At 40.9% G+C, this 26,940-nt stretch overlaps 1 protein-coding gene, 1 long non-coding RNA gene and 1 other non-coding gene across 5 annotated transcripts in view; 1 reads left to right on the top strand and 2 right to left on the bottom strand.

Moving 5' to 3' along the window:
- The window catches only part of PTPRG (protein tyrosine phosphatase receptor type G), a 777,462-nt gene that overhangs the window by 685,962 nt on the left and 64,560 nt on the right, over positions 1-26,940 (bottom strand). The window lies entirely within an intron of this gene.
- LOC141585379 (uncharacterized) overlaps positions 668-26,940 on the bottom strand; it is an 89,907-nt gene continuing 63,634 nt past the window's right edge. The window contains exon 2 of the long non-coding RNA XR_012518804.1: positions 668-26,801. This is a non-coding gene — a long non-coding RNA (uncharacterized LOC141585379). The remainder of the gene's footprint in view (positions 26,802-26,940) is intronic.
- LOC120367314 (U6 spliceosomal RNA) lies at positions 14,129-14,235 on the top strand. Its single transcript, XR_005581717.1, has one exon. It is a non-coding gene; the product is annotated as a U6 spliceosomal RNA (small nuclear RNA).

The following is a 26,940-nucleotide window of genomic DNA, read 5'->3' as shown; positions in this document are numbered from 1 at the left end:
TGATTCAGGCATTCTCCTGTCTCAGCCTCCTGAATACCTGGAATTACAGGCATGCGCCACCATGCCCAGGGAATTTTTCTATTTTTACTAGAGATGGGGGATTTCACCTTGTTGGCCAGGCTGGTCTCGAACTCCTAACCCCAAATGATTCACCACCTCAGTCTCCCAAAATGCTGGGATTACAGGCATGAGCCACCTCACCTGGCCTTGAGCAGATGCTTTAACATACTTCAAATAAAGCCAGGATAGCAATAAAAATGTATAAAGCCACTATTACATACCTGATGCTGTTCCAATCATTTAAAAAATACGTATGAGTTCAATTATTATTTTATTTACTCCTCACAGACACCCTGTGAGGTAGAGCCTAGTATTATCCACAATTTTATAAGTGGGGAAACTGAGGCACAAATTAATATAATTTGCCAAAGATGACAAACCTAGGTGTGGCACAGCCAGGACTCAAACCCAGTTCTGGCTATACTACAGCCTTTGCTTTTAAACACACAGCTGAAGTTAACCTCTTTCCATTCAGGCCTTTTAAAAACTCCGCCAGAGTGGATTTACACAAGCCAGAAAACGGTCCTGATTATGTCAGTCAAGATTTGGTTGCAGTCTTACTCTCACCATAAACACTGTGATTCTAGATGAGCTATTTCATCTCTGTATCATATCATGATTGTTTTGAACTGGAGTCTTGCTCTGTCACCAGGCTGGAGTGCAGTGGCGCAATCTCAGCTCACTGCAACCTCTGCCTCCGGGGTTGCATCATATTATTTTTTAAATGGAACTACTACTTCTGTTTTTCATAGGTACAAAAACCTACCCAACTGGCAAACCAAACATCTCACTCCCTAATTGGTAAATTTCCCTTGTCCACAGAGATAAGAAATGCATGGACTTGCGTGTGGAATTTGGAAACACAAACCACCCAGCCCACATCAATCTTTCAGGGACCATCCAGTCTCACAACACCACGAAGAGGAAAAGAGAGTAACAGGATACAGATATGGGAGAGTGGAGCCCATCCTCTGATCACAAAATACATGTTTCTATGTGGTACCTAAACAGCCCTAGCGCCTGGCCACACCCAAGCCACCCAAACCAAAGCATTTAAAACAATGGTGACAGCACTTTATAAAAAAGGTCTTTTTCCAATCTTCTATCATGGAATATAAGCACTGAAGAATATCTCTTTCCTAGTTTATTTTCAGTGTTTTTTTTTTTTTTTTTTTTTTTTTTTGAGACAGGGTCTCCCTCTGTCACCCAGGCTGGAGTACAGTGGTGAGATCTCAGCTCACTGCAACCTCCGCCTCCCAGGTTCAAGTGATTCTCCTGCCTCAGTCTCCTGAGTAGCTGGGCGTGCACTGCCAAGCCTTTTTTTTTTTTTTTTTTTTTTTTTGAGATGGAGTTTTGCTCTTGTTACCCAGGCTGGGGTGCAATGGCACAATCTCGGCTCACTACAACCTCCGCCTCCTGGGTTCAGGCAATTCTCCTGCCTCAGTCTCCTGAATAGCTGGGATTACAGACACACGCCACCATGCCCAGCTAATTTTTTGTATTCTTAGTAGAGACGGGGTTTCACCATGTTGACCAGGATGGTCTCGATCTCTTGACCTTGTGATCCACCCACCTCGGCCTCCCAAAGTGCTGGGATTACAGGCTTGAGCCACTGCGCCTGGCCTATTTTTTTTTTTTTTCAATATTTTTAGTAGAGATGGGGTTTCGCCATGTTGGCCAGGATGGTCTCGAACTCCTAACCTCAAGTGATCCGCCGGCCTCCCAAAGTGCTGGGATTACAGGCGTGAGCCACTGCACCCAGCTATATTTTCAGTATTCTATACTTACAAGGTAAATGTCACCTTCATACAATAAAAAGTCAGAGCATAGGGGTAGGGATCTTTTATTCTTAGCTTTAAGAAAATGTTGACTATTCATTTTCATCTACAGATGCTACCCAACCACACCAAAGTCATATGCATAGCATCTTAATGTCAATCTCCAGTAGGAATGCTGTTTCTTCTGATGATGAAGGGAAGAAGAGACAGCTGTATGAACGTCTGCGAACATCCAGACAAGTTCAGGAAGCACAAAGAATGCTGAAAATATGTGGCCTGGCTTCAGGAAGCTTACAGTTCTGGACGGAAAAAGAAATTCTCAAGCACACAAGCAAAAGCTACCCAAAATGCAGGAGTGTAAATAATGCCTCAGCGCCTCCAAGGAATTTTTTTTTTTTTTTTTTTTTTTTTTAGTAGAGGCTCCTGCTATGTTGTTGGCGGCTTGTCTCCAACTCCTGGCCTTAAACAATCCTCCTGCCTTCGCCTTCCAAAGCACTGGGATTACAAGCATTAGCCACAGCACCTGGCCAGGAATTTATTTTAAGGAAAGAAAGATATGTGAGAGATTTAATTAGGAGGATTTGCATCACAGCACTTACCATAATATCCAAAATAGTAAGCACCAATTATTGTTACAATAAGGAAATAGATAAAATCAGGGTATAGGCATATGCATTAAACATTTCTATACCACCGATTCTAAAGATTTTAGAAGAATATTCAATGGCTTACGACAACACTCAAACAGTTCAATGAGAAACGCAGATTATAAGAGTGCACAATAGTACTCATCTTCATTTTTTAAAAACTGATGTGCATATGTACACAAATATATTAAGGTACTCCAAGTAACTCAGATTTATTTTACTTATATTTATTACAATGAACACATGTGGCTTTTATATTAGGAAAACAATAAAAGCTTTTCTGGCAGTACCTTACTATATCTCCTTTTTCATTTTCAATTATGGAAAATGTCCAAAAACATTAAGATAAACAGAATAAAGAAGTCCTACGCCCAGGGACTGGCCACCCAGCCTCACAGATTATGAGCACATGGTCAAGCTTGTTTTATGACCACCCACATTCTCCCATATTATTTGAAACAAATCTCAAGTATATCTTTCCATCCATAAATACTTAAGATAGGTGCTTTTAAAATAAATACACAAAGTTATTATTGCACCTACAGAAATGTAACAACTCTAATTTTGCCCCATTTCCAATCAAGGTTCAAATCTCCAAATGCCCAGTTTTTACCAGTTAATTCATCTGAATTAGGATCTAAATAAGGTACATATGGAGATCAGTTGCTATGTTTCTCTCTCTCTCTCTCTCTCTCTCTCTCTCTCTCTCTCTCTCACTATGTTGCCCAGGCTAGAATTGAACTTCTGTGCTCAAGTAATCTTCCATTTTCAGCCTCCCAAGTAGCTGAGACTACAGACTTTGGTGGATACGTCTCAGATTCTTTCAACTGTAACTTTTCTATTCCACCACTTTTTCCTTTCTTGGAATTTATTTGTTAAAGAAAGCAGATTTTTGGTCAGTCTGGAACAGGCCGATGGTATCCCTAATAGCATTGTTTATCATGTTTTCCTGTCCTCTGTAGTTCCCATAAATTGGTACTTGGAACAGATCAGATCTATGTGTTTTTATAAGACTACTTCCTTGGAGGTAAAATATTCTATGGTCAGGGTCAGACAACAGCTTATTGTTTCTGGAGGATATTAGCAAATGTTGATGTCTCATGCCCAGATCCATCAATGCATTAATGAGCTGCAAAATGGCAATCCTCTATTTGCATCACTCCTTCAACTTCCCCTCATCTATGACTTGGTTACCTAGTATTAAAAGGTATTCTTATTTTTAAAGATACAGACATACTAGACGTCCAGGCTTCTACTGCATATAGTAAGATCAGAAACCACAACCAAATGCCTCATTTCCAAGTCAAATCCGGGTTTCAAGGGGTCGCCCAAAGAGTGTAGATGGACAAACCCAAGTCAACGTCCATTCGCTACCAAGGGCAGTAATGAGAACATGTGGTGTCTGCAGAGAACTCTGGCCTCCCTTTTACTCAGCAATGCCAGAAGCAGAGCTTTTCTGGGTATTGTGGGTCCAGTCACCAGCTCGTAGAACAAGATCACTCTACATTTGCTTTCCCAGAACCATCAGAGGACACTAAGCCGCTCTACAAATCCAAAGCAAGTATCTGTCACCAGAACAGAAGACCTCTCGAGGCTGGCCAAGAAAGGCCCTCACATACAGGCAGCAAAGCAGAGAAAATGACAAACTATACTTGAGAAACATACAATCAAGTCTGAACTCAACTGAATGACGGCTTTACAAATTGCAAGGCTGATGGCCCCAAGCAGAGAAAGGCACACACCACAGCCCAGGGTCAGTGCCCGTGGCTAGTGGGCAGCTCTGTGGCTGAGAAAAATGGCCGGAGGAGCCGATTTAATAACTTGGGGTCAGCGCCAGGGCTTCTGCCTTGGTCCTTTGATTTTTATAAACTAACAACCCAGGCGCATGGGAAACACAAAAACAACTCTGCAGGTGAGCCCTGCAGCGGCCTTGCGGGCAACTGTACCAGGTTTCTCTCTGGGGCTTCCAGATGAGGAGGCTGGCCATGCCCTCCATATTATCAACAAGGTCTCCTCGGAAGTCATTCATTAGCTAAATGTGCACCAGCCCACAGGAAAGGCACCCAGGCCATTAAATATAAATGCAAAACAAAATTAGACCCATCCATCCTAAACCTCAGCAAGCAAGGTTTACTTCCTGCTTTGTAATTTTTCTGAAAGGCACAGAAATGATAGCCCATGACCGTGCTTCTGGGTCCGCTTGTCCCAAAGAAATTGATTTTTTAAAATCAGATTTCATGAAGACATCTGCTGATACTCCTAAACCTGGATTAAGTTTCTATACATATAATGATGACCCATCTTTTTAAATAGAACCACAAGCCCATCTATAGTGGGGCAAAACACAAAAGCCGATAAGCCTTAAATGAATTGGAAATATTTACCTAAATGAGAGTTCAGAACTAACTCCATGATTCTTCCTTACAAACACATCAGTAGGCTGGGTGCGATGGCTCACGCCTGTAATCCCAGCACTTTGGGTGGCAGAGGCGGGTGGATCACCTGAGGTCGGAAGTTCAGGACCAGCCTGACCAACATGAAGAAACCCCGTCTCTACTAAAAATACAAAATTAGACGGGCATGGTGGCATGTCCCTGTAATCCCAGCTACTCGGGAGTCTGAGGCAGGAAAATCCCTTGAACCCGGAGGCAGAGACTGCAGTGAGCTGAGATTGCACCATTGCACTCCAACCTGGGTGACAAGAGTAAAACTCAGTCTCAAAAAAAAAAAAAAAAAAAAAAAATCAGTAAAATGGGTGACACAGAAAGAAAGCAAAGAGAAATAAACATGTGAAAACGTTTCCTCCCCCAGATTAATAAAAAATAATTATTGTTTAACAAACTACCCACTAATACTGCAGTCCACAGGGTAACCATGTGCTGGGCTTCTTGCCCTCCTGAGGTTTCTACTTTGTTCCACAGAAGAAACATCCCATAAGGGGCTTTCATCTGTTTCCATTCACTGCTGTATCACCACAGCCAAGAACAATGATTGATGGTGGGTATTTACATATATTTCAAGGAGGGAGGGGGAAGAAATCTGGAGAGAAGAGGAGGAAGAAATGGTGGAGGGGGAGGTAGGAATTTTAATTCGTTTCATTAGAACTAGGAGCATATCAGAGCTAACAGGCTACTCCAAGGAGATGTTGCTCAAAGAGTCAAGATTCAGATTCTTCTCTGTAAATATGCCTCTAGTTGCATGTAATTAGAAAATAACCTGCCTGGCCATCCCCTAGCTGAAGCTCAAAGAATCTTCCCCTGATCTCCTCCCATCTCCACACCAAGTTCCTCAAAGGCACCTCAGACAGCAAGGGGCACTATGCAATCCAACAGTTTCTCTTCTGATGGGCAAAATACCTTATCACTTAAAACACTGAGGGCAGAGAAAAGAAACTGTAAAGGCTCCGGCCTTGTTTACTCCAGATCCATTATATTCAGAGAGCAATCCAAGAAGAAACCAGAAATAGAAACGTGAAATATCCAGAACCCAGCGGATCTTGATGAAATCACTATATTGCCTTTTAAATAACTACAGTTTGTATTAGGCTTCATTTCCTTAAAACCCGAAAGCCCATTTTGCATCATGAAAAGGGTAAAGGTTGCTTAACGGTACCCATTAGGCTCTGATCAGACAGCTCAGACCCTTGCTAGCCACAAGACTTTTAAAAGCTAACTTCTTTCCTTTAAGACATTTGCCTCATCTGTTAACGGGATGATAAGAGTAGCTCCTTTTGGAGTCCTATGAGGATTAAATATGGTAATGTGCAAAAGCACCTGGTGTAGAGCCAGATCCTTGGTTTATGTTCAACAAGTAGTGTTCATTAGGAGAAAGAAGAGGAGGAGGAGGATGATCAACACATATACAATGCTGAAAATAGCCCTGAGTGTATACCTCTCATCTCGCCAGAGGGCAGCTTTCATTCTGGGAAAAGACTGATTGTCCTCTGTTCTTTGCCCGTCAACCACAGCTTCTTTTCTCCCTTAAGGATGCTATGAATTTTCATGTTCACATAAAGCACTCAACCAGGAAACCAGGCTGTCAATCATGGACGATGGGCAGGACTCTTAAGAGGATACTCAAGCAAGGAAAACATCTGGCTGGTAAGAGTTCAAAGCAGGAGGCAAAGCAGTGAAGTCTCCAGTGGAATGCAAACCCAGTTAAAGAGAAACATAGTGTCTGTAATGCTTTCAAGGGTATTCACTACTCCCACTCCATGCTTAGCACATGCTGAGTTTTTACCAAATGAAAAACATAATGGAAAAAAGACAAGGATGCCTACTCTTACCACGCCTATTCAATATAGTACTGAAAATCCTAGCCAGAGCAATCACGCAAGAGAAAGAAAAGGCATCCAAACGGGAAAAGAAGACAAACTCTCTCTCTTCACTGATGATATGACTATACAGAGAAAACTCTAAGGACTCCACCACAACACTCCTGAAACTGATTAACAGCTTCAGTAAAGTTTCAAGATACAAAATTAATGTACAAAAACCAGGAGTATTTCTATATACTAATAATGTTCAATCTGAGAGTCAAATCAAGAACACAATTCCACTTACGATAGCCACAAGAAAAAGATTAAAATACCTAGGAATACAACCAACCAAGCAGGTGAAAGATCTCTACAAGAACTACAAAACACTGCTGAAAAAAATTACAGATGACACAAACAAATGGAAAAACCTCCCATGCTCATGGATTGGAAGAATCAATATCATTAAAACAGCCATACTGCCCAAAGCAATGTACAGATTCTACACTATTTTCAAACTACCAATGTCGTATCTCACAGAAAAAAAAAATTCTAAAATTCATATGGAACCAAAAAAAAAGCCCGAATCCAAAGCAATCTCAAGCCAAAAGAACACAGTTGGATACATCACACTACCTAACTTCAAACTGTACTATAAGGTTACAGTGACCAAAACAGCATGGTACTATTACAAAAAACAACACATACACCAATTGAATAGAACAAAGAACCCAGCAATGATGCCATACACCTACAGCCATCTGATCTTTGACAAACTCCACAAAAATGAGCAATGGGGAAAGGATTCCTTATTCAATTAATGATACTGGGATAACTAGCTAGCCATATGCAGAGGAATGAAACTGGACCCCCTACCTTTCACCATATATAAAAATTAAGATGGATTAAAGCTTTAAATGTGAGATCACAAACTCTAAGAATCCTAGAAGAAAACCTGGGAAACACCATTTATAGAAAAGAATTTATGACTAAGTCCTCAAAAATAATTGCAATAAAAACAAATATGGACAGCTAGACTTAATTAAACTAAATAGCTCTGCACAGCAAAAGAAAATATCAATGGAATAAACAGACAACTTTTAGAATGGGAGACAGTATCTGCAAATATGCATCTGACCAAGATATAACATCCAGGATCTATAAGGAACTTAAACAACTGGACAAGTAAGAAACAACCTTACTAAAAAGTAGGCAGGGCAAGGCTGGGCACAGTGGCTCATGCCCGTAAGCCCACCACTTTGGGAGGCCAAGGCAGGCAGATCACTTGAGGATAGGAATTCAAGACCAGCCTGCTCAACGTGGCAAAATCCCTCTACCAAAAAAAAAAATACCAAAAAATTAGCCAGGCATGGTGGCACGTGCCTGTAGTCCCAGCTACTTGGGAGGTTGAGGCGAGAAGATTAATTGAATCCGGGAGGCAGAGACTGCAGTGGGCCAAGATTGTGCCACTGCACTCCAGTTCCAGCCTGGGTGATAGACTGACACTCTGTCTCAACAGCAACAAAAAAAAAGTGGGCAAAACACATGAACAGACACTTCCCAAAGGAAGACATACAAGCAGTCATACACATATGAAAAAATGTTCCACATCACTAATCAACAGAGAAATGGAAATGAAAACCACAAGAAGATATTATCTCACACCGATCAGAATGGCTATTATCAAAAAGTCAAAAAACACAAAAGATGTTGGTGGAGAAAAGGAAATGCTTATATACTGTTGGTGAGAATGTAAATTACTTCAGCCACTGCAGAAAGCAATTTGGAGATGTTACAAAGAACTTAAAACAGAACTACCACTCAATCCAGCAATCCTGTTACTAGCTATATATCCAAAGGAAAATAAATTGTTCTACCAAAAAGACTCACACTCATATGTTCATCACAGCACTATTCACAATAGCCAAGACATGGAGACAACCTAGGTGCTCATGAGTGGTGGGTTAAAGGAAATGTCGTGCACATACACCATAGAACACTATGCAGCCATTAAAAAAGTCACAAAATCATGTCCTCTGCGGTAACACAGATGCAGCTGGTGGACATTATCCTAAGCAAATCAACACAGGAACAGAATACCACATACTGTGTGTTCTCATTAATAAGTGGGAGCTAAACAATGGGTGCTCATGGACATAAAGATGGCAACAACTGACACTGGGGACCAGTAGAGTAGAGAGAGAGGGACAGGGACAAGGGCTCAAGGGCTGTGGCGTACTGTGCTCACTACCTAAGTGACAGGATCATTCATATCCCAAACCTCAGCATCATGCAATATATCCAGGTAAAAAATGTGCACATGTACCCTATAAGTCTAAAAGCTGAAAATATTTCAAAAATTATTTATAATGAGGGTAATTTAAAAAAAAAAGAGAGAGTAATGCAAAACAAGACCAACATATCACCTACTTTTCTAGAAAGAAAAGTGGCAATTCTTTACTTTCTAAGGCATATTCTGCTCCAGAAACGTACAGAATTCTACATTTATGCTTTTGCCAACTAGTAGCAATCTAATGGTTTAGGTTACAGTAATGGGCTAAACAGTAACCCCTTCACTCTCATGCAAAAAAAGAGAAATCTCACGCAGAATAAAACATCTAGGAACTTGTGGGTATCAACTTACAAGGTAAAAGAGTAAACACAGTGGTTCTTCTGTCAGAGACGTTTGAACCAGAGCAGTTCTATCTTGAATAGGAGCTGGGTAAAATAAGGCTGAAATCTACTCGGCTGCATTCCAAGACAGTTAGGCATTCGAAGTCACATGATGAGAAGAGAGGTCAGCATAAGATACAGGGCATAAAGACCTTCATAATCAAACAGGCTGCAGTAAAGAAGCCAGCCAAACCCCACCAAAACCCATAGGGCAATGAGAGTGTCCTCTGGTCACCCTCACTGCTACATTCCCACCAGCACCATGACAGTTTACAAACGCCATGGCCTATATGGTCCAAAAAGGGGAGGCATGAATAAGCCAGCCTTTGTTCAGCACATCATCAGGAAACAACCATAAAAACGGGCAACGAGCAGCCCTCGGGCCTACTCTATGGAGTGGACATTCTTTTATTCCTTCACTTTCCTAATAAACTTGCTTTTGCTTTACTCTATAGACTCGCCCTGAATTCTTTCTTGCCTGAGATCCAAGAACCCTTCTCTTGGGGTTTGGATCCCAACCCCTTTCCAGTAACACTTCAGTCTGAATTAATTCCAGGAACCCTACAGATACCTAAATCCCCAGATGCTCCAGCCCCTGATACAAAAAGGCACATGATTTGCACAGAAGCTACACACATCCTCCTGTACACTTCACATCATCTCCAGATCACTTATAATAACTAATACAACGTAAATGTATATAAATTGTTATACTGCTTTTTTCTTTATTTTTTTTGTTATATTGTACTTTTTTTATTGTTTTTACTCCTGGAATATTTTCAACCCATAGCTGGCAGAATCCATGAATGTACAACCCACAGACACGAAGGGCCAACTCTTATTACCTTACACGAGAAAAGACGTGATTAAGTTGTGAGAGAAGGAGTTTATCCGAGATTATCCAGGTAAGCCCTAAATCCAATGACAAGTATCCTTATGAGAGAGTTTGGCCAAGGGACATCTGACAGGCAGAAGAGGAGGAGGCCGTGGGACCATGGAAACTGACATGGAGCCACAAGTCAAGGAATACCAAGAGCCACCAGAAGCCGGAAGAGGCAACAAACAGATTCTGCTGTAGAGCCTCCGGAGGGCAAGGCCCTGCCGACAACACGATTCCTAGCTTCGGGTCTCCACACTGTGCAAGAATCAATTTCCACAGTCTGAAGCTAGTCTGTTTGTGGTAATGTGTTGTGTACTCCAGAAAACAAATATAGTTAGCTCACCTCACATGCAAGTCCATGTGCAGGTAACAGAGTTAAGGGGGTCACCTCCTCCTCCTTATGTGGTCCACGATTCACAAATTAAACCAGGCAGGTACCCAGTTTAGTCATTAAGTGACAAAGCAACTGTGTGCAGCTCAAGGCAGACGGGGCAAGAATGCAGGGAAGGCAGAACACAATTATCAGGTGTTAGAGGAACCGTGGATTTCAGCTGCAGATATGAACACCTGGTATTTCAGTTGATAAATATATATTTGGATTACACACACATATATATACACACACACCATTTTCTAAAAATTACCCTGCAATTTTGCAACCTTCTCTACTTTATAAAATCCAGGAAGGAAAGATCACGATCTGTAGTCTGATCCCAAGTGTCACGAATGTACAACCTCCCACCTCCTGGAAACCATCAGAGCCCTCAATTCCACCTGGGGATCATCTCTGGGAAAGGGTTTCTTAAAATGGCGTTGGCAGACCACCAGAGTATTTCCAGGAGTCAACAAATCTGAAGTTTTTTTCAATTCTATAATGTAAAAACAAAACATTCCTATTTATGAACAACAAGCCAGGCAAGAACCCCTGTCACTGGCAGTCAAAAGAGACTTTCATGTTAAACCTTAGGTTTACCTTATGTTTGTTGGGCTTGGAATGATTCACAGAGTTCTTGCAAGATGCTTTCCCCTTTGAAAGGGGGTCTATACATTACTTAAATGGAGAGATGCTGCTCTACAGCAAAGGACCTGAAATATCTGCGTAACGTAACAGAAAAAAATAACTACATATAAATATTAAATATCCTTCTAGTGGGTGCTCTTAAACACTAAAAAAAAAAAAAAAAATCAGTGTCATTTCTGTATCAGCATCCGAAGAGAATTAGCAATAAGCCTTTTTGGTTTTTGCAAGACCACTTGTGAATACTTGCAAATGATAACTTTGTACCACAATTCGGAAAATCGTGGTTGAAGAGTTAACAAATCTAAGGGCAACAAACTCCTTTTTAAAAAGTTACCAATAATTTTTTTTGTAATTATGTCCTTATAAAATTCCAAGGCTGAGTCACAGTTCCAAGTGATAACCGGAATCTGATTATGATGCTAAGATTGCACACAATTCTCTTAACACAATTATTCCAGTCTGAATAAACAATAATTCACAAACATGAATGGTAAGATGGCTATCCTCATCTCTCAATGTATCGCTTGGTAGGCGAGGTTCTCAAAGGCCTGGGCTGCGTTTGTGGGCAGAGTTTCCTTGGCAGCAGAGTTTAAATGTGACTGATATCTCTGTTTGTGGTGCATGGCCAACAGTGATAAAGACACACACACACACACAAATCCACAGTCGGCAACGCTGGTGAGGACGGAGGCGGGAAGCAATGGAAGGCCGCCCGGGTTGCCTCCTAAGACGTCTAAAGTTCACAGGTGTGTGCTCCCCCATCACAAACGGCTTCACTTCCTTCTGAAACTGAAACCTGATGGGAACAGGTTCGGAAGGAACAGAAAGTGTGCTGTTGGATCTGCACAGCCAGTTTTGACGCTCAGAAAGCCACAGAAAGTTCTCTGGCCTCCGTTTTGATCCTTGAAATCCAGCCCTTACCAAGGTGCCGAGTACATGATGCGTGTATTATGCGAATGGCTTCACTCAGTTCTCTCAAAAACCTTGTGAGGTAAGTCCTACTACTATCCTCATCATGCAGATGAGAAAATTACCCAAGTTCACCTTCAAGTCACTTGCCCAAGGTCATTCTGATCATAAGAAGCACCAAAGCCAGAATTCAAATTCTGGTCTGAGCTGTTGGATGAAATCACTAACTAACCTGACCAGAGATACACAAGTTACATGAATAATCCCATAATGCTAGGACATCTTAGTGCTGGTAGAAACATAAGGATGTTTAGAATTGAAAACATTTCATATGAATATAAAAATGTGTTAGTCCCCCAACTGCACACAGACCAATGGCTAAGAGAAGACTCTCTTTCCTCCACAGTAATAGCTATGTGGCACACAGGTCACGTCACTGAGCAATCAGCATACTGATCATTGATATGGATAAGGACAGAGAATGGAGATTTAACCAACTGGAACAGTACCCAAGGTTGAAATGAACAAATCATATCATCAATCAAATTTCAAACTTCCAACAAGGTAGAACCTGACTAATACTAACAGTATGAGATTTTGCCAAGAAAAATACTACATTCAGACTAACCAAAAAATCATTACAGTGCAGGAGCATAGACAGCGCCATTTCATACAAAAAAAAAAAAAAAGCATTTGAAGCAAATGTTTATACCAACATTATTCATAATAGTCAAAAGTGGAAACTACCCAAATACCCATAAAGAAATGAGTGGATAAACAACATGTGGTATATCCACACAATAGACTTCCATTTGTCCACAAAAGGAAAGAAGTACTGATACAACAAGGCTGGGTGCAGCGGCTCACGCCTGTAATCCCAGCACTTTGGGAGGCCTAGGCAGGCAGATCACTTGAGGCCAGGAGTTCAAGACCAGCCTGACCAACATGGTGAAACCTGGTCTCTACTAAAAATACAACAACAAAGAAAGTACTGATACAACAAGATAGATGAACCCTGAAAATATTTTGCCAAGTGAAAGAAAACAGACAAGGCCACCTATTAAATGAAGTGTCCAGAATAGGCAAATTTATAAAATCAGGTAGTAATTAGTAGAGGCTTCGTGTTCAAAGGAAATAGGTAACTGCTAATGAGTATAATAAGGTTTCTTTGAGGTTTCACAGAAATGTTCTAAAATAAGACTGTTCTACAACTCTGTGAATATATGCAAAATACTTTAAATGAGTAAGTTGTATACTATAGGAATTCCATCTCAATAAAGCTGTTACCAAAAGAAAAAAAAAAATCAACTGGAACATTTAGTTGTCTGTGTGTTTTCAGACAGCAATATACAGTACTTTATGCTAGGAAAACTAAACTGACCTTCAGGATGGCTCAAAGGAAGACTTTACACAAGAATGAAAAAGATTGTCACCATGAAGTAGTGAGCTCTCCAGTGCTAGAAGCATTCAGGCAGAGGCTGTTGGTGAAGAACACTACTATTTCACAGATTCCTGGGATTTGGAAAATGAAATACACTATCAAAAAGATATAATTCTATTTAGGGCTGAGAGTTCTAAGGAACCATCTCTGAGATACTAAAACTCTAGTATTTGTCATGGATGACATTTAAGTGACTGAGAAATTAGAAAATAAATTCGAATATATTTAAGAGTACAAAATGTGGAAATAGGCTACGTGGAATCAAACTCATAGGCCACCATAGCCTTGGGGAAGCAATCACGTTAAGACTAAAGTTTCCAGTTTTGTAAAATGACATCAACAATAATAATAATAATAGTAATAATAATACAGGCTGGGTGCAGGGGCTCACATGTATAATTCCAGCACTTTGGGAGGCCAAAGTGGGAGGATTGCTTGAGCTCAAGCCTTTAAAACCAGCTTAGGTGCTTGCTTCGGCAGCACATATACTAAAATTGGAACAATACAGAGAAGATTAGCATGGCCCCTGTGCACGGATGACACGCAAATTCATGAAGCGTTCCATATTTTAAAAAAAGAAAAAAAAAAAAAACAGCCTAGGTAACATGGTGAAACCCCACCTCTAGAAAAAAGATAAAAATTAGCCAGGTGTGGCAGCACACGTAGCTACTCGGGAGGCTGAGATGAGAGAATGGCTTGAACCTAGGAGGTCAAGGTGGCAGTGAGCTGAGATCATGCCACTGCACTCCAGCCTGGGTGACAGAGTGAGACTCTGTCTCTAAGAATAATAATAATTTACATACGTAATATATATATTAATATTTTATAGGGTAATTGGTAAAAACTAAACAACATAATGATAAGGCCCTTCTCATAGCATTTCATTGGAACAAGATTTTTAGCAACTCCATGACAGCTTGATTTTCACCAACTCATTTTACTGGATTTCATTTGAACATTAAGCATAGAAGTCCCATGCAACCAAATCAGGCCTGTAATAGGGCTGTTTGACAGGGTCCATCGAGTAGAAGTTCAGTCTTTATTGCACACTCAGGAAGTCTGTATGTGCATTTTACAAGGTCTCAGCTCTCCTTCGAACCTTGTCTACTACAAATCCAGACTTCAGATGTATTCTCACTTTGAGATCACTTACACTGTCGACTATTTGCAGGGCAAACTAATGCAATCAAACACTAAAGTGTCAAGGAGATGAAAGAACTGCCAAGGTCTGAACTATATCAACAGCTTGAAATCAGCTCTCTCAACAGTGTTGTGACAGTCTTACACTGGCAAAACAAACACAGCATATCAGATATGGCATCACATTCCAGCAGTTTATTTCTCAGACTTATAGAGAAGCATCCCATCATTACAGTTGTTCCCAAAGGATAAGCACAGGCATTCTTTTCAGACAGTGAACTCTGCAACAAATGCTTAGCGACCTCACAGGAGAAGAGGGGAAACTTTCAAACCTCTGCTGAGTGGTGATCAAAAAGTTTTGTCCTGCCATTTAAAAAGAACCAGAGCCTGCAAGTTTAAGTTTCCAGAGAAAAGGCATTTGAAAACACCCAACACCACTTCATAGTTTAAAAAGAAAAAAGGCAGGGTGTAGTGGCCCACACCTGTAATCCTGGTGCTTTGGGGATTTTTGTTTCAGGAAGAAATTTATCTGTATAGATCAAATGGTGGGTGGATCTCTTGAGGCCAGGAGTTCAAGACCAGCCTGGCTGGCCAACATGGCAAAATCCCTTCTGTACTAAAAAACAAAAATTAGCCAGATGTGGTGGCGCATGCCTGTAATCCCAGCTACTTGGGAGGCTGAGGCATGAGAATCACTTGAACCCAGGAGGCAGAGGTTGCAGTTAGGCTGAGATCACACCACTGCACTCCAGCCTGGGTGACAGAGTGAGACCCTGTCTCAAAACCAACAAAACAACAACAACAACAAAACACTCTACAAACTAGGAATAACAGAATTTCCTCAACCTGAAAAAGCGCATCTCTGAAATACTCACAGCTAACATCATACTCAATAGTAAAAGATAATGTATTTTTCTTCCTAAGATAAGGTACATGATAAGGATGTCTGATCTCACCACGTCTATTCTGGAGGCCACCTCACTTCTCCCAGAGCAATTAGGCAAGAAAAAGAAATAAAAAGCATCCAGATTGGAAAAGAAGTAGTAAAACTATTTCTATTTGCAAATAACATAATTTTGTATACAGAAAATCTTAAGGAATCCACAAAAAAACACTATCAGAGATAATAAAGTATACCAAGGTTGCAGGATACAAGGTAAATAAACAAAAATCAATCATATTTGTATACATTAACCATGAACAATCCAAAAATGACATTAAAAGCTGTGTTTCACATCATTTTATCCCAAATAAATTCTAAATTTAGAATCCATAAAGCTTAGAATCTAAGCTGGATCTATAAACTCATCCCAGTTACTTTCACTTCTGGCTCTTAGAAAACTACCTGTATTGTAACCTACACCACTAGAGAGTCACTTAATTGATTAACAAATGCTTACCAAGTGCTTCCTATATTTCAAGTGCTGGGGGAAACAGAAGAGAACAAAGAATCCCTGCCACTTCCAGCATGAAACTCACACTCTAGTTGGGAATACAAGACAACACACAAATGAACAATAAGGACAGCTGATAGTGCTAAGTGCCATAACAAAAATAAAACAGAGAAGAGAGATGCAGGCTCATGGGAGGGTAGGATGTGCTATAGATACAAAGATCAGGGAAGCCTCCCTGAGGAGGTGACATTCTAACAACGCACCACATCAAGAAGATGAGTGGTAGGGATGACTCCTTCTATGTAACTGGAACATCATGTGTAAGAACCATGGGATGAAAACAAGTTTCATACATTCTGGAAACAACCAGCATACAAGGTAAAAACTTGTAAGCGAGAGGGCTAGTCCTGGAGGAAAGATAGAAGCCGGATCATGTGGAGTCTTGCAGGCCATAGTCCAGAGTGAAAGATTTACCATACAGGTAATGGGATGCCATGGGCGGTGGGAAAGGGGAAGAAGGGGGTGAAGGAAAGTGATGTAATGACTCTAGTTCTCGTAAAATAATTAGAAATGCTCAACTTAAACACATGCTTACATTATGACTTGCTGTGTGGACCTTAGTACGTTGCCCTGCCTCTCTGAGTCATCATCGAAATTATCATAACTGTCTCCCACAGTTTCAAAATAACTAGCAGATGATGTCCTTGGAAGCTCTTTGCAAACTGAAAAGGGTTGCTGTGTCTATGGCCATGCCACCCTGAACATGCCCAATCTCATCTAAAAATGGCTAAATGTACAGCGAAATTATCATCCTCCTCACTGAGGCCTTCCCTAATATCCTAGAATAGAAGTTATTTCTTTCTCTGGAAATAAAGAGCACTTCATCTGTCAACCACCTTCCATTCTCATCACTTGTTATCAATTATATGAATTACCCATGTGCCTTATACCTTCCTCCAGACTATAGATTCTTTGTGTGTGTGTGTGTGTGTGTGTGTGTGTGTGTGTACGAAACAGGGTCTCACTCTGTCACCCAGACTGGAGTGCAATGACACAATCATGGCTCACTGCAGCCGTGACCTCACCAAGCTCAGGCGATCCTCCTGTCTTTGCCTGAAAAGTAGCTAAGACTACAGGCGAACACCACCATGCCCAGCTAACTTTTTTCGTATTTTTTATACAGATGAGGTTTTGCCATGCCACCACAGACACACACCACCATGCCCCGCTAACTTCTTTGGTATTTTTTTGTACAGATAAGGTTTTGCCATGCTGCCCAGGCTGGTCTCAAACTCCTGGGTTCAAGCAATCTGCCCACCTCAGCCTCCCAAAGTGTTAGGATTACAGGTGTGAGCCATGACACCCAGCTGACTCTAGATTCTTGACCCAAATCTCACCTCTGCAGAACTGATCACTCCCTATATGTGGCTCCGACTGCCTGCAACCCAGGCTACAATCACACCATCTGTATCATTTTATTGCAGTTGATTATTTATATTTCCCTCTTTGTCACTGGATTACAAATTCTTTGAAGGGAGGTTCCACATCTTGTTTATATCTGTACCTCCAATGCCTACATCACAAAAAAAAAAAAAAAAAAAAGAGAGAGAGAGAAGCTTTTCAGGTTCTTGAAATTTCCCCTTCCTCTACTGATCCAGAAACAGTCTCCCCAACCACTGAGCAGAATAAGCACTTTCATAGTATTTAAACTACTTTTAAATATAGAGCTTAAAAACTTTGGCAATATGGATTTGTATATAGCAAATCCAATTTTTAGAAAATAATATACAGCAGACCCCCTCCTTATCTGAGGTGAGGGGATACATTCTGAAATTCCTAGTGGATGCCTGAAACCATGGATGATACTGAACTCTATATATAGTGTGGTTTTTCCATACAAATATATCCGTGATAAAGTTTCGTTTATAAATTAGGCATAGTAAGAGACTAACAATAATAAGACAATATAGCAACATACAGTAATAAAAGTTACGTGAATATATTCTTGTGCTCTCTCAAACTGTCCTATCATACTATATTCACCTAATTTTCAGAATGCGGTCAACTGCAGGTAAATGAAACCACAGAAAGCAAAACCACAGATAAGGGTGGACTACTATACTAATTTAACAAATCTGCTAGAAATTTTTACACCTGGCAAAAGGTTGCCACCCATTTTTTTTTCCCTTACCATAAAATTTAAAGGTAGTAGTAAAACATTAATAATGATCAGCACTGATTCCTCACTTCTGATAACAATTCCTTCCTTCCAACAGTCTGAAGATTAAATTTTCTTTAATCTTAAAAAATATGTTTTTAAGTAGTTAACAATTACTACAGCACTCTGGTGTAAGTACACAAATATTTCTTTCTACCCTTGTTGTCAGAGAATTGAGATGATAAATATTTTGAACCATGCTAAACCACAAATGCGTTGCAATGAATGTCAGCTCAACTGAAAAATTCCTTAGGTTGAGTCAATATTTAAAAAGATCCCCTAAAGAGCTCTACAAAGAAAAACAAACTCTGCCCCCTCATCAGAAAGGATGACAGGAAAAAACATCTCTGACTTGAGAAAAAGTCATATTAGTAGGAAAACACAAAATACTAAAGTATTAAGCAGGCATGTGATAGTTTAGTGCTTGAAACACTAAGAAAACTTAAATATTTTATTTCTATGTAACTTCCATATTCATACCATAAGGTGGAATGTCAGAAAAGTGGAATTTGTTAACACTATGCAAGTTAGCTCAAGTCAGCTCCTTGAGAAGGAAGTTCATGACATCTCTAACTAAATGAATACGTATCTCAAAATCTGCTGTCTACAACTCCATAAAAAGGACACAGAATATGCTCTAGGAAGCAAGTTCGCATTTCTCACCCCAACATTTATTTTGAAACAATAATATAATCTATTTAAAGCACACATCCAGTCAACCAATTCCTAGCACTCTAAGGCAAAGAAAAACCACTTAAATGCTCGTCTCAGTCATAAGGTCATGGCCAGGGTCTTTGGGCACTTTACCAAAATTTGAGTAACTTCTCCAGTTCTATGGTTTATTGTTCATTACTTGAAAATGCTGCACTCCATCCACCTTCTGTTGAACAAACATTTTTTTTTGTATTTTTAGTAGAGACGGGGTTTCACCATGTTAGCTGGGATTGTCTCGATCTCTTGACCTTATTATCTACCCACCTCAGCCTCCCAAAATGCTGGGAGTATTTTTAGTAGAGACGGGGTTTCTCCATGTTGGTAAGGCTGGTCTTGAACTCCTGACCTCAGGTGATCCACCCGCCTCAGCCTCCCAAAAGTGCTGGGATTATAGGCTTGAGCCACCGTGGCCGGCCTCTGTTGAACAAACATTTTAACGCCAGAGTTCATTTCTAGCACGGTGGCTCATCACCTTGACAGAAGGACCTTTGAAAGGCTAAGGAGCCTTAAGCCAAAGACATGTACTCTTACATGTATACTTACAAGCCAGTTAACAGAGAGCCTCTAGGAGATCCACTGGAATCCATCTTTTTTTTTTTTTTTTTTTTTTTTTTTTTTTGAGATGGAGTTTTGCTCGTTGCCCAAGCTGGAGTGCAGCGGTACGATCTTGGCTCACTACAACCGCCGCTTCCCAGGTTCAAGCGATTCTCCTGCCTCAGGCTCCCGATGAGCTGGGATTACAGGCATGCACCACCATGTCCGGCTAATTTTGTATTTCAAGTAGAGATGGGGTTTCGCCATGTTGGACAGGCTGGTTTCAAACTCCTGACCTCAAGTGATCCACCCACCTCAGCCTCCCAAAGTGCTGGGATTACAGGCATGAGCTTCTATCTTTTATTATTACTTCAAAAACTCCACATGCCTTCAAAAGAATCTACAGTAAACTTTTACCCCTTTTATCTCCTTCTTACCTGAGACCAGAAAAGCAGTATCAGTTACAAGGTTTAGGAAGAGAGTGCTTTCCTGTCAATGTCCACAATTGGCAAGGAGCTTTCTTTACAAAGATCTCTCTCTACTACACCATGGAGACCTGGTCAACTGTGATGTTAAAACAAAAAAGCAGTGCAGATGAAGAGTTAAGTCATTTTACAGCAATTAAACCTATCAGTGTCTGTCTGTCCTTCCTAGGACCCTCTTTTACTGAGAAAATGTTTGGAGTATAAATTTAACTTACGGGTCGAGCACGGTGGCTCACACTTGTAATCTCAGCACTTTGGGAGGCTGAGGCGGGCGGATCACAAGGTCAGGAGTTCAAGACCAGCCTGGCCAACATAGCGAAACTCCAACTCCACTAAATTTAGCCGGACGTGACGATGGGCACCTGTAATCCTAGCTGCTCAGGAGGCTGAGGCAGGAGAATTGCTTGAACCCAGGAGGTGGAGGTTGCAATAAGCCGAGATTGTGCCACTGCACTCCAGCCTAGGGAACAGGCAGAGACTCCATCTCAAAACATAGGAATAAATACATCTAACTTAGAGACCTGGAAGTTCATGCAGGTGCGCTGAGAGAACTGCTTGAAGGCACAAATGCCTCTATTTCCCAAGTATCCCTCCTACCTGTCCCTAAACTTCCCAAATGAAATCAATAAAAAGCAACATCATGGTGAAAATGCACAGCAGACGTTTCATTGAAAAACAGCCCACATTACCTACCGTCTTGGAGAACATATGTGGTATGTTTGTTACAAGCTTAGCTTTAAACAGACCTGAGTGTTTACCAACAAAGATGCTTATGAGCCATGAGACCATGATCAACTTACTTAAGCTCAGTTTCCTTTCCTTCCTTGTAAAATAGGGGTGATTCTTACCTTGCAGGATTTGGGGATGAATAAATAAGCGATATGGCACCGGGTCAGGGCTGGAGGAGTGGTAGCTGTTCACCTCCCCCTACCTTACCCCACCTCCAAACAGCTTCAACTTAACCACACCTTTTTCGCAAATCCAAATAAATTACCATCACCTCCGACATCACATCATTAGACGGTGACAGGACCAGGTGCAGTGGCTCATGCCTACTTACCCCGACTTAATACCAGCACGCTGGGAGGCCGAGGCAGGTGGATCACCTGAGGTCAGGAGTTCAAGACCAGCCTGACCAACATGGTGAAACCCCATCTCTACTAAAAATACAACAAAAAAAAATATTAGCTGGGTGTGGTGATGCACGCCTATAGTCTTGGCTACTTAGGAAACTGAGGCAGAAGAAACATTTGAACCGGGAGGCAGAGGCTGCAGTGAGCCAAGACCACGCCGCTATACTCCAGCCTGGATGACAAAGTGAGACTCCATCTCAAAAAAAAAAGTTAATTAAAATTTAAAAAAAATATGTTGACAGGGCAATGTTGCTAGAAAAAGAGAAAAATAGCAAGCAAAGAGAAGGAAAGGATAAGAGGGAAAACATTTATGTTCAAGTGAAACAAAAGAGCCTTATACATATCTAATTCTTATCTTATTCCCCAGTGCCTAGCGCACAACTAAATCCACAGTTGGAACTCCAAAATATACTTAAGAGCATGAAAGAAAATACAATATGGAAATAATGGCTTAATGTTGAGACTAGAGATGTATCTGTCCGTCCTTAAATCCTGGCTTGTCTCAATTATCTGAACTTAAGATCTAAGGTATGACCGGAAAACGTTGGCACTGCTCCACGTGAGACAGTGCTCTCTTCACTCAGGAATGTTTGACCAAAGGGCAGAGAGATTTTCCTTTGGCTTGGTTTACAATCAAGCTGCAAAACATTAAACCACACCTCACTTGACCTTAACAAACCCAGGACACGGGAGAATAGATTTATTCATTTTTCCCAAGTTCTCTCACTACTTGATTCTTTCATATTTTAAACTTATTTTAATAACTTTCTACTGGATTCAGCAAAGAAAGAATCCTCCCATTGATAATTAAACACCTGCTAATTCCTACAAAAGCAATCTAAAATTTTAAAAAGTGAACAGTCTGATGAATAAAACATTTCCTCTATTCCACGGGGCTGAGTTCAAATGAAGGAAAATGGGTCATTAAATAAAACCTGTCAATTCTGCGAGACTTGGTTGTGCAGTTAGTGACCATATTTATACTTAGATTACTTTGAGGTAAAAAGGTTATCTATTTAAATATCCATTATCCCAAGAATACTTAAAAAGAAGTAGGCCTGAGAAAACCAGCAGCCCTCATAAGAATAGAACACAGGTAAAGTCATTATTTTGTAACTTTCTATTGTGAATATTTCCAACGTTCAGAGATAGAAGAGTCCCCACATAACCATTCCCTTATCTTCAACAATTATAAGGCAAATTTTAAGGTTTTTTTTAACTCCAAACCACACCCAACTCCAACCGAATTATCCTAAAGCAAGTTCCAAACATCGTAATTTCCGTTATAACTAATTGAGCATCTATCACTGAAAGATAAGGACTCTTTTTAAAAAGTATAATTCCAACACTACTATTTTGTCTGTATCTTAAAAGTGACAATAATTCCATAAATCAGGTAACATCTAGTACTCAAATTTCCGTACTTCCAAAAAATAAATAAATAAATAAAAATGTGTTTTTAACATTGATTTGTTCAAATTCAGAGTCCACACACGGCATGTCGGTGATAGGTCTCTCAAGTCTCTTTTAATCCAAAGGTTTTTCTCTGCCTCCTGAAGCCGTTCAACACATAAATTGGATGTAACAGGATCATCTGTAGTGTAGAATTCCCCTCATTGTGGGTTTTGCTGATTGCATTCAGGTGTCCCATTTTACATCGGGCTGTATCCCCAACATTTGATCAGAAGCTTGATCTGATTTGAGCTACTATTCCTTTTTCTAAGAATACATCCTAGGAGGCCATGTGGGCCATGGAAATGAAACTTGATGGCAAATGTAAAATACATCTAATAATCTGCTAGCCAGCCTCTCCCCCACCAGCCTTCACCCTGACATTGCTGGGAAGTTGAGCGCCTTCCCTGCTTTGGCACCCAGCAACAGGGTGTGTGCAGCAATAGTGAAAAGCGAGGCTCTGACTTCCCTGGCTGGGACCATGACGCTGGGAAGGTTCACGATTCTGTGGATATACACAGTGCTAACCGTAATGTCATCTTTCCATCTCATATTCGAAGATTCCAATCCCTTGATGTACGTGGGTTTTGAACAGTAATACTCTAAGCGGAAAAGACAGTATTCAAGTCACCTACCCATTCCACATCCTGCCAGTATGAAAGATGCAACCCCTAATGTTTTACATTAAATAAAAAATGGACTCCAGGCTACCAAATCCCGTTTTTAATGGCACACCGGCAGGCAAATACAGATTTTCCAGTAATAAGCAATTTCTGCCATCACTGCTAAGGGAGGGAAAAGAAACAAAAAGCAAAACACAGCTTTTCTTTTTCGCTGCTGTCAGGATGGACAATTAGAGACTAGAATAATGCATTTTTAGCTTTTAAAAAAGCTTTACGGGGAAAAAGTTGCCATAAAGTCATTCATCTAGGAAGCAACAGGAGATGCCATCAATTTTACCTCACACTTGAATCACACTCTTGATTCCTATTCAGCCGCAGTTCAATTATGCCTTTTATTTGAAGACAAGCCCCTACAAACACATAATGTCACCTAAAAGTGATCTCCCCACCCCTCAAAAAACCAACCCTGTTGGGACAGGAAAGCTATTTATTTAATGCATTAATGACTCTGTTTTGTGCAGCCAGTAACAGTCTCAATGCTTGAAATATTTGCAGAGAAAAACAAAGCAACCGTAGGAACACTGGGTTTCAAATCTAAATGGAGCTGAAGAGGTTCTGCAACAGTAAAATCTTCAGCATTTTTTAATTTTTATACACGGAATGTGATTTAAGCAAGTCCCGCCTTAGTGAGCTTATGTTGGAAGCCGGAATATTTACGAGTGTTCTTAGACATGTTAAATACCCCAAGGCAGCCTGTCTTGGGCACTCTGTAGTGGACACTCTAGGGCCCAGTAAATTCATCAAGAGCACCAAACATCTCATGACGTATATGACTCTGACCACATCAATACACTACTCTAAAGTATGGAATAATAAACAGTAGACCCTTGTATTTTCCCGTCATGGGCTTGAAACACACCCAAGTAAATACTCAAATCCAAGAGTGTCCTAAGAGCCGATAATTACCAACCTAAAACTAACTGGAAATGTGAATGGTCCCTTTACAAGCTCTTACATTCTAGAAGTTGGGTTTAGCGGATGGGTTTGAAATAGGAAATGTAAGTTAAAAATCCTTCTACAACAGGACAATTTTGAGAGGGAGGGAAGCAATTTTTCATGAAGTACTTGAATTTTTTTATAGTTTCTGTAATCAGGAAAAGGGTGAGACTAAAGTTTGACTGATAATGTTACATATGAACTTTTTTTTTTTTTTTTTTTTGAGATGGAGTCTCACTGTCGCCTAGATTGGAGTGCAGTGGCGCAATCTCGGCTTACTGAAACCTCTGCCTCCCAGGTTAAAGTGATTCTCCTGTTTTGGCATCCCAAGTAGCTGGGACTATAGGCACACACCATACTATGCCCAGCTAATTTTTTTTTGTAACCTCATTAGAGACAGGATCTCACCATCAGGCTGGTCTCGAACTCCTGACCTCAGCCTCCCAAAGTGCTGGGATTACAGGCGTGAGTCTCCGTGCCTGCCCTGTATGTACTGTTATGTGTTGAATCATATCCCCCCTAAAAAAGGTATTCTGAAGTCCTGACCCCCACCCAGTACGTCGGAATGTGACCTTATTTAGAGACAGTGTCCTTATAGAGGTAATCAAGTTAAAATAAGTTATTAGGTTGCACCCCAATAGAATACGGCTGATGTCCTTGAAAAGAGAGAAAATGTGAACACAGAGACACGCACAGAAGGAAGATGACACAGTGACTCAGGCAGAAGACGGCCATCCACAAGCCAAAGAAAAGGAACTCAGACAGTTCCATCCCTTCCAGCTTCAGAAGAAATCAACCCTGCTGACATCTTGACCTCAGACTTCCATACTCCAGAACTGAGACAGTAAATGTCTGTTATCTGAGCCTCCCAGTTTGTGGTACTTTGTTAGGACAATCCTAGCAAATTAATACACATCCCTATGTGTGACAGGTGATGATGGTAACAGTCATTTAAAAAGAAAAGTAGCAGCTGCCAGCCACAGCGGGAAGTACTGTGTATGCAACCATCAATGAATCCTTAGCATGACCCTAGAAGGTGAGTACTATTAACGCTCATTTTGCAGATGGGGAATCTGAGGTTGAGTACCAAGAACTGCATTCTGCTGCTGCTATCAGAGGCTTAAACCTCTAAGGGTTAATCTTCTTTCATATAACAAGAAGTCTGCAGGTATTAATAGAACTCAGCACCCCAAAGATGGCTTTTCCCTCTAGGTCCCAAGATGGATACTGTAGCTCAAACCACCACCTCTGTATTTCATATTTGAAATGTAACATGTAAAAATCAAAAAGAGCACACTTCCCGCCTTCCAGTGTCCCTGGAAGCCGAAAACAACTTCTACTTGGAACTCATTGGCCATCCCTACTGGCATGGGAAGTTGGGAAATGTAGTTTTTCAGTTGGGTTCACTGCCATGACTAATTACAAGGACTCAGAGGAAGAAGGAGGGGGTAGATTTTGATTCAGCATATCTACCAGAGGCCCAGGGAAGTTAAAAGCCTGCCCCGCTTCATAGCTATTAAGTGGGAGAATCGGGATTCAAATTCATGGATTGGCTTAATCCCCAACCCACATTGGGACAGGGGACCACCATGGGATACTGCACTCTCAGCAAGCCCAAAACTTTTATCAAGGGTGGATCCAAAGTGGAACGGAATTGGAGAGGGTTTTGATCTGCTCCTGAGTTCAGTGGCTGCTCTTTTGGGGCTTCAAGGTAAGCTGAGCACCTGAATGCACACGAATGCAAGGAAGCAGTAAGGCTACCAGAACTTTGGGTAAGTTTCCAACAACAGGGTTCCCAAATAAACACCAGAGGCTGCATTTGGTGGTTGTCAATAAAATTTGGGAATAGACTCAACCTGCCTGCTCCTGTTTCCTCAGAGGTTTTGTTTCTTCAAGTGATAATTATAATCCTCAAACTGGTGAGGTCTTTCACAGGTAACCCTGTATGTAGCATCTATAAACAGCAACTGAAGGTTTTGTGTCTCCTTTAATTGCTCCTTTCAATTATAGAAGGCCTATTTATAGGCATCCACTCTACAGCATTGTCAATATTTTCTCTCCACTAACTGAAAGAGATTTTCTTTCCCAATTTTAGATACTAACACTTAAGCAAATTCTCTAGCCTGGTAGAAAGGTAAAGAAAACTAGGTGTAGCCTCAAGCTATACCGACATCCTGAACAAGTCATTCACTCTCCAGGGCTTTGGTGAGAGTTGGGAGCCTCTTCCTGCTCCAATGTTTAAAATTCCACTCTATGATCAAAGTCCTGTATTGGATAACCTTAAAGAAAGCAAGGCTTACTTGTAATTAACCTCAAGGTCCTTTCCCCGCGACTTCTCCATGTTCTAGTCCCCCAACTGCTGCCTGCCTTATCCATGCAATTGTCTTCCCCAGCCATCCGGATCAGAACCTCTCCCAAGGAGGGATCTGAGTCTTGGGATCGCCATCCCTAAAAACAAAACACCACCCATTCAAAAGTGGGTGAAGGATATGGACAGACACTTTTCAAAAGAAGACATACATGAGGCCAACAAACATATGAAAAAAAATGCTTATCATCACTGGTCATTAGAGAAATGCAAATCAAA

The sequence above is a fragment of the Saimiri boliviensis genome, chromosome 8 (genome assembly GCF_048565385.1).
Source record: "Saimiri boliviensis isolate mSaiBol1 chromosome 8, mSaiBol1.pri, whole genome shotgun sequence".
Classification (NCBI taxonomy): domain Eukaryota; kingdom Metazoa; phylum Chordata; class Mammalia; order Primates; family Cebidae; genus Saimiri; species Saimiri boliviensis.
The sequence above is the reverse complement of the archived record's forward strand: the minus strand, read 5'-3'. Positions and strand labels throughout refer to the sequence as shown.